This window comes from Eurosta solidaginis, chromosome X (genome assembly GCF_040869045.1).
Source record: "Eurosta solidaginis isolate ZX-2024a chromosome X, ASM4086904v1, whole genome shotgun sequence".
In the NCBI taxonomy this organism is placed as follows: domain Eukaryota; kingdom Metazoa; phylum Arthropoda; class Insecta; order Diptera; family Tephritidae; genus Eurosta; species Eurosta solidaginis.
In genome coordinates, this window is record NC_090324.1 from 84,599,041 (window position 1) to 84,614,496 (window position 15,456).

At 38.9% G+C, this 15,456-nt stretch overlaps 1 pseudogene; it reads left to right on the forward strand.

Moving 5' to 3' along the window:
- Window positions 1-3,073: 3,073 nt before the first annotated feature.
- Window positions 3,074-4,143, forward strand: LOC137235030 (cleavage stimulation factor subunit 1-like; annotated as a pseudogene).
- The last annotated feature ends 11,313 nt before the right edge of the window (window positions 4,144-15,456 follow it).

Below are 15,456 nucleotides of genomic sequence, written 5' to 3' on the forward strand. Positions count from 1 at the left end.
ATAATTTACTGTACGGATATAATGTTTACTCATATAACGACTACTTATGTTATGTTGAAGAGTTTTTAACATATTTTTTAAATTATGAATTAACTACCGGTAATATTTGAGCTCAATTTATTGAACTTATAATGAGATATTTAAAATTTTAAACAAATATCTGTAAACATATACAGCATATATGTATATTGAACAAATGCGTGGTGGCAACGGCGTGCACCCACGTATTTGTTAAAGATTAGTTAAGGCGAAAAAAGGGGAAGAAAAATAAAAACACCAAAAGGGTTTCGTATTAATAAAAAAAAAATTCACAGTGTTTTTTTATTCAATGTGTATAAATACAACAAGTGTTAAGGAAGATGTTAACAAATGTTGTGAAAGTTTAAAATATTAAATATATTTTTGGAAATTGACAACTTACGTGAACGTGCGATTACGTGTACCTTTGCTGGCTGCTGGATTTAAAGAGGACGAGACTCTTTGCTACATGAGCCAATGAACCCACGATACAGCTCCCTCGTTGGGTTTCCCGGCAACAAAGTTGCTGTACCGCGAGCTCACAGCGGTAAAAATCTAAGATACATACGTACTACCACTCACACATGCCTGTGTGTATTAGTGATCACAAGCATATGTGGGTGGTAGTAAACGAAGGCAAATAACTAAGAAAATTATGTTACGAGGGAGGGGAGATATATTTAGGCCTGTGGCCTAAACATACCGGCCCCCTTGCCGTAAGCAACAACGAAAAAATTGAAAAAAGGGATGTCACGTGATCGCACGTCCAGTAAGGCGCTGTAACGAAAGAAGGCAGTGCAGATGCGGACTGCAAGCACTGAATGCCAGATGGTTGACCTCATGTTTCGCTCTCCTGTGGAAAAAGAAAAGAAGTTATTAGATATACGTACGTGGTTTTAATTTCCGTGCTGTAATTACTTATTTTTATGAAAAAAACTCCTATTTTTGGCAGGCTCCTGAGACTACCCGCCCGAAAACGGTCGGTTGGGTCAGAAGACCGCCAACTGTTGTTGCTGGCGTTCCGCTCACCATCATTTCGGCGTATATATCTGCGCCGAGTGTAAGCCGAATTGGCGATGAGCGGTAGAACTGTGGGTCGGCCAGCCGCATGAATTGAAATGGAGCGGCAATCTTTGGATCTACATTTGATGGCGGACTCAACCGATAGTGGCTTGCAACAATGCTGGCTTGAGTGGTCAAGTGTGTGGATGACCCGAATTTCCCGCGAAGGATTATTGTGCATTGCCCTGATCCTTGACGCTCTAACTGTAGGTCGCGCACCAGCTCTGCATCGACAATTGTGCTTGTGGCGCAGGGATCGACTAAAGCTCGAACCAAATGCAAGTGGCCCCGCGATTCGATCCGTACGACGGCAGTCGGTGCGATGGGTACAAATGGTCGCGTGATGGGTGATGGGGCCGTTGTCTGGGATAGGCGTCCCGTTCGGAAACCGGCTGGTACGGCGTGTAATAGAGCTCGTCTACTGTCGACTGTGCTCGTGTTATTTTGATATGGCGCGGTTTTGTTTCGATTTTGCCTCGTTACACGTTTAGTTGCTCTGGGCCGACCATGGGCAGAGCTTCCCTTCGATGATGTGGTATGGAGTTCGGTGTCCTGCTGCCGCCAATTGTCTTGTCCTTGTCGTTCTTTATTGAACTTCTCCGCCTTCCGTTCATGCTGTAGCAGCGGCCGAAAACTATGCTTCCCAAGATTGCTGATTGAGGGGTTTTGTTCGGCTCTAGCCATTTCTTCTTCCAACTGTGCCTCCTCGACTTGTTGGGCCCAAGACTTAGTTGGTCCCGATAAGTGGATCAACTCGTCGTCCGATTGGTTGTCGTCGCCGATGACAATGGTTTCTGCGCGTGCAGGACGTTGGTCCTCGAGGTGAAGCGTAGTATGGTGCTTCTCGTTACACCTTTTGCATCGATATTTGCTTTTGCAGTTGGCAACGGCGACAAACAATTCGGGCAGTATTTATGTAGTAGAACAGCCCGTAACCTTTCTTCGGGTGACTTGCTTCTGTACTCAGCGCAGAGCCTCATACTATGATTTCTACCACAGAGCTGGCAGGCGACGTCGAAGCGCTTGGCGCTTCCCTCTGACTTGGCCAATAGAGTTTCGAAACGGGTCATGATATGCAAAGAATATCGGTAACATTGATCATGACCACATAAATTGGGTGGGTTCTGTTTGGGTGGCGCAAGGTGGCGGAAAAGCAAAAAGGGGAAAAATCTTACGTGATTTCAATAACCGTACATGTAAATGATGCCTTAGGGCGGCGTCAGTTAGCAGTTTACCCCAAACTTCAGCCCTGAATTTAACGTCAAACCCAATTTGTGACCCTTGGAGAAACAAAATAAAATACGACATTTGTCAAAGTTGGAGTCGTACGCAATGCTAAATTCAATCTGACGCCGACTTTTAGGACTAGTTAATTAGAATTTAATTTTGGTCGGTAGATGTCGCCGAAAGTAGTCGTAAAAATTTATTTTTGATTTGTGGTGAACTTTGTTTTCACAACAAGTGGCCTGCCACCACACGGAACGGTTCGAAACCTGGCTGAAAAGGTATTACAGAGTTGCCCTTCCACCATTCAACATTATTTTTGACGTGTATTGTCGATAATGTTGAGATTCGTGGAATTAGGTATTTTAAATCTCGACCACATGAATGACTGATCGAGATATGTAATACGCGACATGTGTGGCGTGTTGTGCGCGATATTTCGTGCGGCATGTATTGCGTGACGTATAGTGCGCATGCAGTGCGTGACGTGTAGTGCGCGAGATGCTTGCGCATGAGGCCTAACGTTTGTATTGCAATAATCACTGACAGTCAGATATTAAATGTAGAGATTTTGACATCTGCTACGCTTTTCCATTTCCTGAATGAGAAAAAAAATGTCATTGATATAAAACACGCGGTGAGTAAGTACACTTGTAAACTTGGTTATGTTTTTATTAATTAATTTCTCTTTTTCCTTTTTTTCTTTTCAGGAATACTTGATTTGCATCTATTTTGGTATTCCATCAAAAAACTTGAAAAATTAGAGAAAATGCCAGACTTCGAGATATTAGATCCTAGGAATACCGTAAAAAATCGTGAAATTCTATATAGGTTGATTATCAGTCAACTGATGTACGATGGCCTGGAAAAGCTCGCCATGGAATTATCTGTGTTTGTTAAAGCAGACGAATGCGCTCCCAGCGAGCGATAGTTACATGTCATGATTGCCGGTATGCAAGCCACCAGAGAAAAACCAATTGCACCTAAAGGCGCTGTGTTGCCTGGAATTTATTTGGGGTTTGAACCTGAAGCATCCGCTTTAGCACCTGAACCGGTATCTACGAAACCACTTATGTCACATCGCATAAACAATCTTGTCGTGCTGGTGCATTCAGTCATTATGGCACGTTGGTTGCTACGGGCAGTGTTGACGCAAGTATGAAAATATTGTATGTTGACCGTATGCTAGCCAAGTCAGCACCTGAAGATATAGAAGCAGGGCGGGAACAGCAGGGTCATCCTGTTATACGTACACTCTATGGTCATACGGATGAAGTATCCTCAGTATCCTCTTTAGCATTTCATCCGAAAGAACATATCCTGGCATCTGGTTCACGTGATGGCACTGTAAAACTATTTGATATTGCAAAATCTTCCGTGAAAAAGGCACATAATGGGGTTTTCCGACTGTGAACCGGTGCACTATTTATCTTTTCATCCGATGGGCGACTATATGGCTGTTGGAACCGAGCATTATGTCTTGCAGATGATTAGCGATTTTCTATGCCTGGAGTTTGATGTTGTATTTAGGCATTATGCATATTAAATAAGTAACAACGTGAGTTGCCCGTACAAAATGTGCTTTAGTGTTATGTTAGCGTTTCAAAGGATGTTGCCCTTCCGGAAAAGGCACAATTTGTTATAAGCAATTTGTGTGTACCCGAAAAATTAATTGACTGCGCAAAACTAGTTAAAGCGGGCGCGCTTGGTTATCATCATATGCAAGCAATATATTTGCTAAGAACGAAGCAATGGGCTCTCGCGCATGAAGTGATATTCGAGCATATTGTACCAGATGCAATCATGAATGATAATCTCGATTATTCACATGAGTTGTGATCTCAATTTTTTTTTTTTTTATGTGATCTCAATTTGAAGGGGCTAAGGCCAACAAGACCTTCAAAGTGTCAAGTTGGTCAAATTAGGGACAAATATTTTTTAGATTTCATTGACATCAATGAGAGGTTCAAGAGTCTAAAGACGCTCAACAGAGACAGATTTAGGGGTACGGTGGGAGAGTCTTATACCACAACTGGCTGGTTTATGATCACGCATCAATTTATTACCTAATCCCACGGCAGAGCATCGTTTATGTCAAAGTGAAATTGCACAACATTTAGCATGCCTAGTACGTGTTACTTGTGTGTCCGGTGTTAAATCCCTGTTTTAATTATAGAAATTGCATCGGAACGGTTGCCGTTACCGCAGGAATCTGCACAACAAGAGCTTAGAGCATTACTGGACACGTTAGTTGAAGATTTGGCGAAATTGAATGCTATCGAAAATAATGACCTAATCTTGACCAAATAACGTTGAGTGGACCTGGCTGGTGATGTGGTAGAACAGATTCGTCTAGTGGACCGCTTCAATCATCCCAAAACCGGTAAGTCAAGTTTCTGCATCTGAATTGTATACAGGCATATGGAGCAGCTGCACTTATGCCCAATTTAAAAATGGTACATCAAAATTCAATATATGCATGCCCAACACCACTGCAAGAGGCTGTGGCACATGACCTTGAATTGGAATTGACATGCCTAGATGCACCGGAACGCTGTTTCATCAGTCTGCCTAAATAATTGAATGTAAAACGTGATTTTATTAATTTATTTATTTCTTTTCAGAATAAGATGGATGTTCATCTCTAGCGATCCCGACACCAATAGGGAGATATTTTATTTGGCAGTGGATTATTTGGGTCGTTATCTTCGCGTAGCGTAGTCCGAAGACACATCTACAACTTATTGGCATAACGCGCCCTTTGTCGCCGCAAGGCAGCAGAAATGTATCCACCAGAATTGGCGAATTCGCTTATGTTGCAGATGGCGCATGCCAAAAAATCAGGTATATTACAGCATGAAGTTGCTTTTCCCTTTGACGTAGGATGTTCATTTCATTGTTTTATGGTAGTAATCATAATTATTAATCTAAAATGAGTTTGTTGCTGTTATATTTAGGCATTCATTCATATCCAAAATATTTCGGCGGTCAAAAATTAAAATTTTTTAACAAACAACAACAAAATCTATTAAAAAAATAAGCAACAAGAAAGATAACTATCAGTGTTCGTTATAATTGAAGCAAAAACAAACTGTCCTCAACCAATCATTACTAATTTTTTTGAAGTATTCAGCTGATGATTGAAACTATAAAGTCATCAGTATGATACTATGCCCTGTCTGCATCAGATAGGCAATCACTTTATGAAGCATACACGTTTTTTGTTAGCATCATGATTCATTTACATAAAAATAACTACGCGTAATATTCAAGTACATAATCTTAATGTAATTGTGATTTATTGATAAAATACAAAAAATGAAGTTTTGCTATATTACGCCGAGGACACCTCCCTGCGATTAGGTTAGATAGTTAATTTTGAAACCAGAGCCTTAAAAGTGTGAAATCATTTGAAATTTTGAATCATCGATTTAAGAATACTGTTTCTTCATTCAATCACTCCTTAGTCAGGAATCTGGCTTACTTTTAATTAAAGTCAATTCAAGATATCAACACAAATATTTAGTATTGTCTGTGATTACCCGCCTTTTCGTTACTTAAATAGTAATAATCCACAAAGAAGTTAACTGGAAAAGGATTTTAATTGAGATTTGCCTAAGAATTGAATAATAAAGAAGCAAATGAAAAATATTTCAACATTCCTATTCCGAAAATTGTCATCGTTCTAAACAGGTGTTGCCAATGTACCATATAAAGGGTACTGCATGAGAAAGTACTAACCTACATTCGATCGTCCTTAATTGGTGATTAAACAATTAGGTAGAGGGCAATTCATTATAAAGTTCTTAATACAAGTTCCATCATATACTCTTCTTGGCGGTATATGGTGGTGGCCAGATGGAACACGGTATCTATACTGGTTTGTGGGTAGGCAACTTGCAAGAGTAATATACTACTTTTCTATATTTTCTAAAAAAAAATATTCTTTTAAACACAATATTTGTAATTACAGTCAATTAACGTAGGCTCTCTGGGTCGTTTTAGCTTTCACGATAGCAAGAAAATTGAGTACAAATCTGGAACTAGACATAATTTTTCGGAGTTATGAAGCTCCAACGAAATCGCCAATAGACCTATGTACTTTGATGTATTTAAATTCAAATTGCTTAAACTCTAGTATCTGTTTTCGTTCTGTCATCGGCCAAAATATCCACAATTTACTCTATTTGGTCAATGCGCAATGTGTTCATTCGCAAAGTCCATTTTACAATAATAGCGCAATAAGTAGGACATATAGTAGTGCCATTTTGACATATAGAGGAAAGCAATAGATTGTCTTATGTTTGGACACCATGAAGATGATTTCAGGCTTTCTCTTTTCATAACAAACTACTTAAATAATTGGAAGGATATTATTTCAATTGACCAGTTTTAAACCTTTCTTTTTTTTGACAGTTTGAGTCTAAACTTAGCCTTCGAAGTAGAAAGGCAGTTGGAGATTGTAATTTTTTTGTTTGCGGATCCTGTGGCAAGGGGGGCCCCGGGCAAGATTTTATAGAGACAATATGCTTGTTAGATGTGCAATGCAATTGTTGCTTAAATTGTATTCTGGGGCAGATAGTTAATCTGCGTTAGGGTGTGTTGGCCTCGTTCGGGGGAACGAGAGCTGGGTTATTTGGGATAAAGGAACATGGATTATTAAAGTTCATTTTCGTTGTCGTTGGGCGGAAGTAGTACTAGTTTCGTGATTGGTCTGCTAATTTGTCCCTTAATTGTATTGACGTCAACAACACGTACACGGTTATCGGAACCTGGATGTGTGTTGACGATTCTCCCCATTCTCCACTCGTTTGGTTGCAGGTTATCCTATTTTATGACGACTAGGTCCACGGGTTTTAAGTTGGATTGTGGATGTTTCCATTTATACCTTTTCTGGATCTCGGTGAGATACTCCGATTTCCATCTTTTGCAAAAGGTTTGATGAAGGGCTTTCATCTTTTGCCATCGGTTTACAATTGCGGTAGGGTTTTCACTACAATCGAGTTCAGGTGGAGATAAAAGATGCCCACCTACAAGAAAATGGCCTGCAGTAAGCGGCTCCAGGTCGGAAGGGTCGTTGGATGAGGGACTTAGAGGTCTCGAGTTGAGGCAGGCCCCAATTCAACATAAGAGGTTTGTAAACTCTTCGAACGTATATATATGATCGGACGCGATCGTATTAAAGTGGGTGAGGAGCGCTTGGCGGTATAAAATGCCATTCTAAAGTGTGATGGCTGTATTTATTCAATGTTCCGTCACTTGCTTCATGCAGAAATGCCTTAAACTCGGATCGTAACGATCGCGAAACTCCGACAAAGTTAGTACCATTGTCGGAGTAAACGTTTTTCGGACAGCCTCGCCTGGATACAAATTTGGCGAAGGCAGGTAGGAAGGACCCGGTACTAAGGTCGTTTATCGCTTCTAGATGGATGGCAAACGTATCCTTTTGAAATTCGACATCCCCTCCCTCGGTAGGATTTTATATCAAATGGTCCCGCGAAATCTACCCCAGTGTTAGTGAAGGCCCTAGTAAAGGTGGTGCGCTCTTTCGGAAGGATCCCCATAAGTTGCGTTTGTGTCCGCTTCCTGTAAATAGTACAGACCTTACAGTTGTGTATAACCGACCTTATCATGACTTTAACGCGTGGGATCCAGTACTGAGTGCGGATATGACGTAGCATCAGCTGGTTCCCTCCATGCAGGGTGGTCTCATGAGAGGATTTAACTATAAGTCTGGATAACCTGCAAACTGAATACGAAAATTATCCAGTAGAGGCTCGTTCATCACAATATTATCGCCAAATGTTCTATTCGGACATATTGACATTTGTTACTCAATATCCAAATTTGCAGTTTAATGATTTTGTATTTATGCGAGATCTCAATGTCACCAATATAGAAACCAAGAGTGTTTTAATGTTGATAAAATTCGGTTGCGCCTGCCTCATCTATTTGGATCGCTCTGTTCTACGCTGGATTTTGCCACAAAATCTTAAGAAACGTACGCTCATGTTTCATTTCAAAAATTGGAAAAATTTGTAATCGACGAAATAAAAAATGCCAACCAACCACTCTATCAGTATAAGACTATAATGCGTGCCAAACAAGAAAGACATGTCATAAATATGGCATTCAACAGATTCACCAGGAATATAGTTCCATCATCACACTACCAGGGTATTCTAATAGATGTAAATTTTTTCATAACTCGTCTCCTGCCCACCATTAAATCAGCAACAGCGAAGTTATTGCTTGCCACATTTGTTACACTATTCAAAGTGAACAATGATTATTGCATGTATTTGAGTAAGTTGACTCACCTGGATCGTCTCAAGATATTATATGGTAGCTGTATTCCAACGTCTGATGCATCTCTACTTCAACTCAGAAGTCTTCATAAAACACCAACTATGAGGACATCGTGTAGCACCGAATTTGATCGTATCAGCAAGGAGGTATTGGTTGATAGTCCTAAGAATATTCCGACCAAAAATATCATCAATATTGATAATACTGGCGACGTCAATATTGATAATACTGGCGACGCCGACGATGATGACGATGATGATGATGATGATGATGAGGAGGAGACCGCTATAAATGCAACTTTCAATCGAAATTTTTGGATACAAAAACAACTAAAATCTTCTATATATTATTTCCGTGTGAAGAATGATTAAAAATCGAAAAAAAAGAAGATAATAAAACAAGTTAAAAAATATCTAACCGAATCGTGTTGTATGGCAAATACCAATACTCGTTATTGTGTCATGATATTTTACGACGAGGCATCAAAATCATATTCTTTAATGACGCGTCAAGTGCGTACCGCTAAAATTGCTTTGATACATCAAAAGGATACTCTCATATGTGGTTGGACGGGTATGCATACCAGTTTTGCTAAGAGCTTTCTTCTAAAAGAAATAAAACAACACAACAAAAGCTATTGTCTGAGAAAAATGCGAATTTTAAATGTAGAAATTAATGAGAGATTAATAACCGATTGTACATTGATTATTACAAATCACGAGGAAATAAACATATCTAAACATACATCATCATTGTCGTCGTCTTCTGTTCATAATTAACAGATGCCTACATTCCACAATTTATGACACAGAATTTTCCGATGACATATTCATCATCACTTGACTTTAATCAAAATATTGAAGGAAATTTTAACACACCTACATCCTTGCATGATAATATGAATAATTGCAGTTATTCAACACATGATATCATGTACGAATATGGTAATTTCACTACAAATGTTTGTTCGCAGTCGTTAAACACAACACAGTTGCAACAATAATCTACTAGCAGTATGTAGGTGAATGGCACTATAATAGCCATTGAACATCGACAGCCGCCGCCGTCACAGCAGCATTATGACAACAACTACAAATCACCAGATATGGATAAAGATGTTATAATTACTAATTTAGAATAAATGTTAAGTAATATTATAAGATTATATAACAAAAAAGTAGATACAAATAAAAAAAATTAAAATGAGTAAAAAGAAATTATATAAACAAATTGAAAATTTTTCTTCGTTTGCAACAATAATTTCTCCATTATGTTCTAAATATAATTTGAATAGTGTTATGCCATTTCTCGAATCTGCACAGGTTTACAATGAAAACTATCGCTCTAGTACCGAGTTTTCGAATCTGTTGCGATCGCATGAGCGTTTTATGCATGGCAGTATAAGTATATGAATGGTTTGGTTGATAATTTTGAGGCATCCAAACAAAACTCCATCTATGATTGGTCAAAGCAATTTTTCAACCTATTGGAATCTTCTAAGCGGGTCATCGACGAAGCATACCAATTGGCATACATAGTTGGTAGAGAGAATGAAAATACAAGATCGCTCATCGAAAATGAGCAAAATCCTCTGGTTACAATCAAGAGGAAAGTTATTTTGGAGGATGGTGACTATGAGGTCTATAAAAAGAACATAACTAATTGGAAGTGTAGCATACAATCACTCTATGTCGAGGATCAATATATGAAGCATATTGTCGAAATGTGTAATGCACGCAATAGTAAATTCAATCCAAAAGAAGCCAATCTGAATAGGTGCAGGTTTAGCTACGGTGCAACGTTAAGCTAATCGTTTTTCAAAAAATGTCCACCGTTTCCGTTGAAACACTTCGAAATATTATCGATAAAGAAATTATCAAGATAAATTGTATCTCGTTTTTAACCGAAACGAAAAGCTTTCGTTAACGTTAAAAACGTTAACAAAAACGTGATAATTTATGTTTGAATTGTGCTGGCAATGCTATAGCCATGGTGAAGCCGTAAGGTGCTAACAGCGAGCGAACATACACACACAAACTCCATGTAATTTGTTTGTGTAATTCGTTGATGGTAATGTCAAAAATACTCTGAGAAATGTTCGTACTGTCAAAATTCATGAGAAACGTTGCAATCAGCTTGGCTAATGCTTTCACCTTTAATGACTCCGCCATCAATCAGCTTTGCCAGGATAGTTTGAAATTAATAATCAACATAAACGATTTGATTTTGTTTTGATATGGCAGAAAACGAAACAAAATCATTTCCTTAATTTGACGTTCTTAACGTTAATAAACGAAACGAAATGACTTTGTTTCGTTTATTAACGTTAATTATCGTAACGAAATGATATCGATTCGATGGTTAAGCATGCCTGAATAGGTGTTCATCACGTCGCTCTGTCACGATACCAGATAAGGACTATGAAAACATGCCTCGCATTCTAAATGCAGAACTATTGACAAACAAAATGAAAATTGAAAGTCAAGAAAAAAACGACAAGCTTACAGTTAATGATATCGAAAGCTATTTTATTGTTTATAAACGATATAAAAATGAATTAATATCATTTGTGTTTGTAAATTTTCTTAGACTATACAATGAAATGTGTGTCCAATGTATAACAATATTTCTTGAACAACAACATAGTATTATATTCAATTTGATGCAAGTTCGTAAAACGTTAATGTCTAAGGAAAAGGAGAAGATGATAGAAAATAAACACATGGACAACATTGCATGGAATGAAGATATAGATAAGACTAAAACTTGTAAAGGCACAAAGCAGGTAAAAATTGTGGGCTCACTTGAATAAATTAAAAAAAAAATGAGGTTGATCGACGTTCTATATAAAATTGAATCGAAACTAAGTTGGAAAGATTTTGCCCATATCCTCTATAATTTAATACAACCACAATATGGGCGTGAACCGACACGCATCGAAATTGAACCATACAATCAGCTACATCCAATATTAAATGAACATTACACATTGACAATAATTCGTGGTCTGAAAAAACGTCCGATTATGAACCCAATGAAATTGCCAGCATTTTGAGTCACATCTACAATTATAGTGTTGTGTCGAGTAACACTGATATTAGTTGTTCAATACTACAGCCGGTGTTACGATGCAAATGGATCAAAAAGGGAAATATTTTCTTAGTTACAAAACATATAACAATTATGATAGCCAAGCAAAAATTTTACATATGAACGGTTTCAAATACATCAAACAACCTATTGAATTACGGATGTTGACGATATCGATGTTGATGATATTGAAAAGCTATTTTCATATGAAAAATGTGATCAATATTTGGCGCACCAATTGATATCATGAGAAAATAAAGTTTGTAGTAGTGGTACAAAAAACAAATTTTCAATAAAAAACTCTATGAGTAATAAGTCTGCATAGTATATTCTATCTAAACCATATCTAATGGGATATGTTATGTACGCCACGCCCGAATCAAAAGGAAAATACGTCTTCGATAAACTGGAAAATAAAAGAACTTCAAAAAATACTACTACTAATACTACTACTTCGTTTAGTAATAATATTTTCAGTATATAATGGAACGAGAACTTTATAAAAATTTATATACTGATTTAAAATTGGGTAGATTACATAAAAATTATAAATTGTCAAATATATTTATAATATTACATAACCATTTTGCAAATATGTATGATAGTAAAAATTATTTTACGCTTTCGAAAAACATAAATGTAAAGCGTAAGGATCAACTATTACTAAATTTACAATATAATAATTTACTGTACGGATATAATGTTTACTCATATAACGACTACTTATGTTATGTTGAAGAGTTTTTAACATATTTTTTAAATTATGAATTAACTACCGGTAATATTTGAGCTCAATTTATTGAACTTATAATGAGATATTTAAAATTTTAAACAAATATCTGTAAGCATATACAGCATATATGTATATTGAACAAATGCGTGGTGGCAACGGCGTGCACCCACGTATTTGTTAAAGATTAGTTAAGGCGAAAAAAGGGGAAGAAAAATAAAAACACCAAAAGGGTTTCGTATTAATAAAAAAAGGAATTCACAGTGTTTTTTTATTCAATGTGTATAAATACAACAAGTGTTAAGGAAGATGTTAACAAATGTTGTGAAAGTTTAAAATATTAAATATATTTTTGGAAATTGACAACTTACGTGAACGTGCGATTACGTGTACCTTTGCTGGCTGCTGGATTTAAAGAGGACGAGACTCTTTGCTACATGAGCCAATGAACCCACGATACAGCTCCTTCGTTGGGTTTCCCGGCAACAAAGTTGCTGTACCGCGAGCTCACAGCGGTAAAAATCTAAGATACATACGTACTACCACTCACACATGCCTGTGTGTATTAGTGATCACAAGCATATGTGGGTGGTAGTAAACGAAGGCAAATAACTAAGAAAATTATGTTACGAGGGAGGGGAGATATATTTAGGCCTGTGGCCTAAACATACCGGCCCCCTTGCCGTAAGCAACAACGAAAAAATTGAAAAAAGGGATGTCACGTGATCGCACGTCCAGTAAGGCGCTGTAACGAAAGAAGGCAGCGCAGATGCGGACTGCAAGCACTGCATGCCAGATGGTTGACCTCATGTTTCGCTCTCCTGTGGAAAAAGAAAAGAAGTTATTAGATATACGTACGTGGTTTTAATTTCCGTGCTGTAATTACTTATTTTTATGAAAAAAACTCCTATTTTTGGCAGGCTCCTGAGACTACCCGCCCGAAAACGGTCGGTTGGGTCAGAAGACCGCCAACTGTTGTTGCTGGCGTTCCGCTCACCATCATTTCGGCGTATATATCTGCGCCGAGTGTAAGCCGAATTGGCGATGAGCGGTACAACTGTGGGTCGGCCAGCCGCATGAATTGAAATGGAGCGGCAATCTTTGGATCTACATTTGATGGCGGACTCAACCGATAGTGGCTTGCAACAATGCTGGCTTGAGTGGTCAAGTGTGTGGATGACCCGAATTTCCCGCGAAGGATTATTGTGCATTGCCCTGATCCTTGACGCTCTAACTGTAGGTCGCGCACCAGCTCTGCATCGACAATTGTGCTTGTGGCGCAGGGATCGACTAAAGCTCGAACCAAATGCAAGTGGCCCCGCGATTCGATCCGTACGACGGCAGTCGGTGCGATGGGTACAAATGGTCGCGTGATGGGTGATGGGGCCGTTGTCTGGGATAGGCGTCCCGTTCGGAAACCGGCTGGTACGGCGTGTAATAGAGCTCGTCTACTGTCGACTGTGCTCGTGTTACTTTGATATGGCGCGGTTTTGTTTCGATTTTGCTTCGTTACACGTTTAGTTGCTCTGGGCCGACCATGGGCAGAGCTTCCCTTCGATGATGTGGTATGGAGTTCGGTGTCCTGCTGCCGCCAATTGTCTTGTCCTTGTCGTTCTTTATTGAACTTCTCCGCCTTCCGTTCATGCTGTAGCAGCGGCCGAAAACTATGCTTCCCAAGATTGCTGATTGAGGGGTTTTTTTCGGCTCTAGCCATTTCTTCTTCCAACTGTGCCTACTCGACTTGTTGGGCCCAAGACTTAGTTGGTCCCGATAAGTGGATCAACTCGTCGTCCGATTGGTTGTCGTCGCCGATGACAATGGTTTCTGCGCGTGCAGGACGTTGGTCCTCGAGGTGAAGCGTAGTATGGTGCTTCTCGTTACACCTTTTGCATCGATATTTGCTTTTGCAGTTGGCAACGGCGACAAACAATTCGGGCAGTATTTATGTAGTAGAACAGCCCGTAACCTTTCTTCGGGTGACTTGCTTCTGTACTCAGCGCAGAGCCTCATACTATGATTTCTACCACAGAGCTGGCAGGCGATGTCGAAGCGCTTGGCGCTTCCCTCTGACTTGGCCAATAGAGTTTCGAAACGGGTCATGATCTGCAAAGAATATTGGTAACATTGATCATTACCACATAAATTGGGTGGGTTCTGTTTGGGTGGCGCAAGGTGGCGGGAAAGCAAAAAGGGGAAAAATCTTACGTGATTTCAATAACCGTACATGTAAATGATGCCTTAGGGCGGCGTCAGTTAGCAGTTTACCCCAAACTTCAGCCCTGAATTTAACGTCAAACCCAATTTGTGACCCTTGGAGAAACAAAATAAAATACGACATTTGTCAAAGTTGGAGTCGTACGCAATGCTAAATTCAATCTGACGCCGACTTTTAGGACTAGTTAATTAGAATTTAATTTTGGTCGGTAGATGTCGCCGAAAGTAGTCGTAAAAATTTATTTTTGATTTGTGGTGAACTTTGTTTTCACAACAAGTGGCCTGCCACCACACGGAACGGTTCGAAACCTGGCTGAAAAGGTATTACAGAGTTGCCCTTCCACCATTCAACATTATTTTTGACGTGTATTGTCGATAATGTTGAGATTCGTGGAATTAGGTATTTTAAATCTCGACCACATGAATGACTGATCGAGATATGTAATACGCGACATGTGTGGCGTGTTGTGCGCGATATTTCGTGCGGCATGTAGTGCGTGACGTATAGTGCCCATGTAGTGCGTGACGTGTAGTGCGCGAGATGCTTGCGCATGAGGCCTAACGTTTGTATTGCAATAATCACTGACAGTCAGATATTAAATGTAGAGATTTTGACATCTGCTACGCTTTTCCATTTCCTGAATGAGAAAAAAAATGTCATTGATATAAAACACGCAGTGAGTAAGTACACTCGTAAACTTGGTTATGTTTTTATTAATTAATTTCTCTTTTTCCTTTTTTTCTTTTCAGGAATACTTGATTTGCATCTATTTTGGTATTCCATCAAAAAACTTGAAAAATTAGAGAAA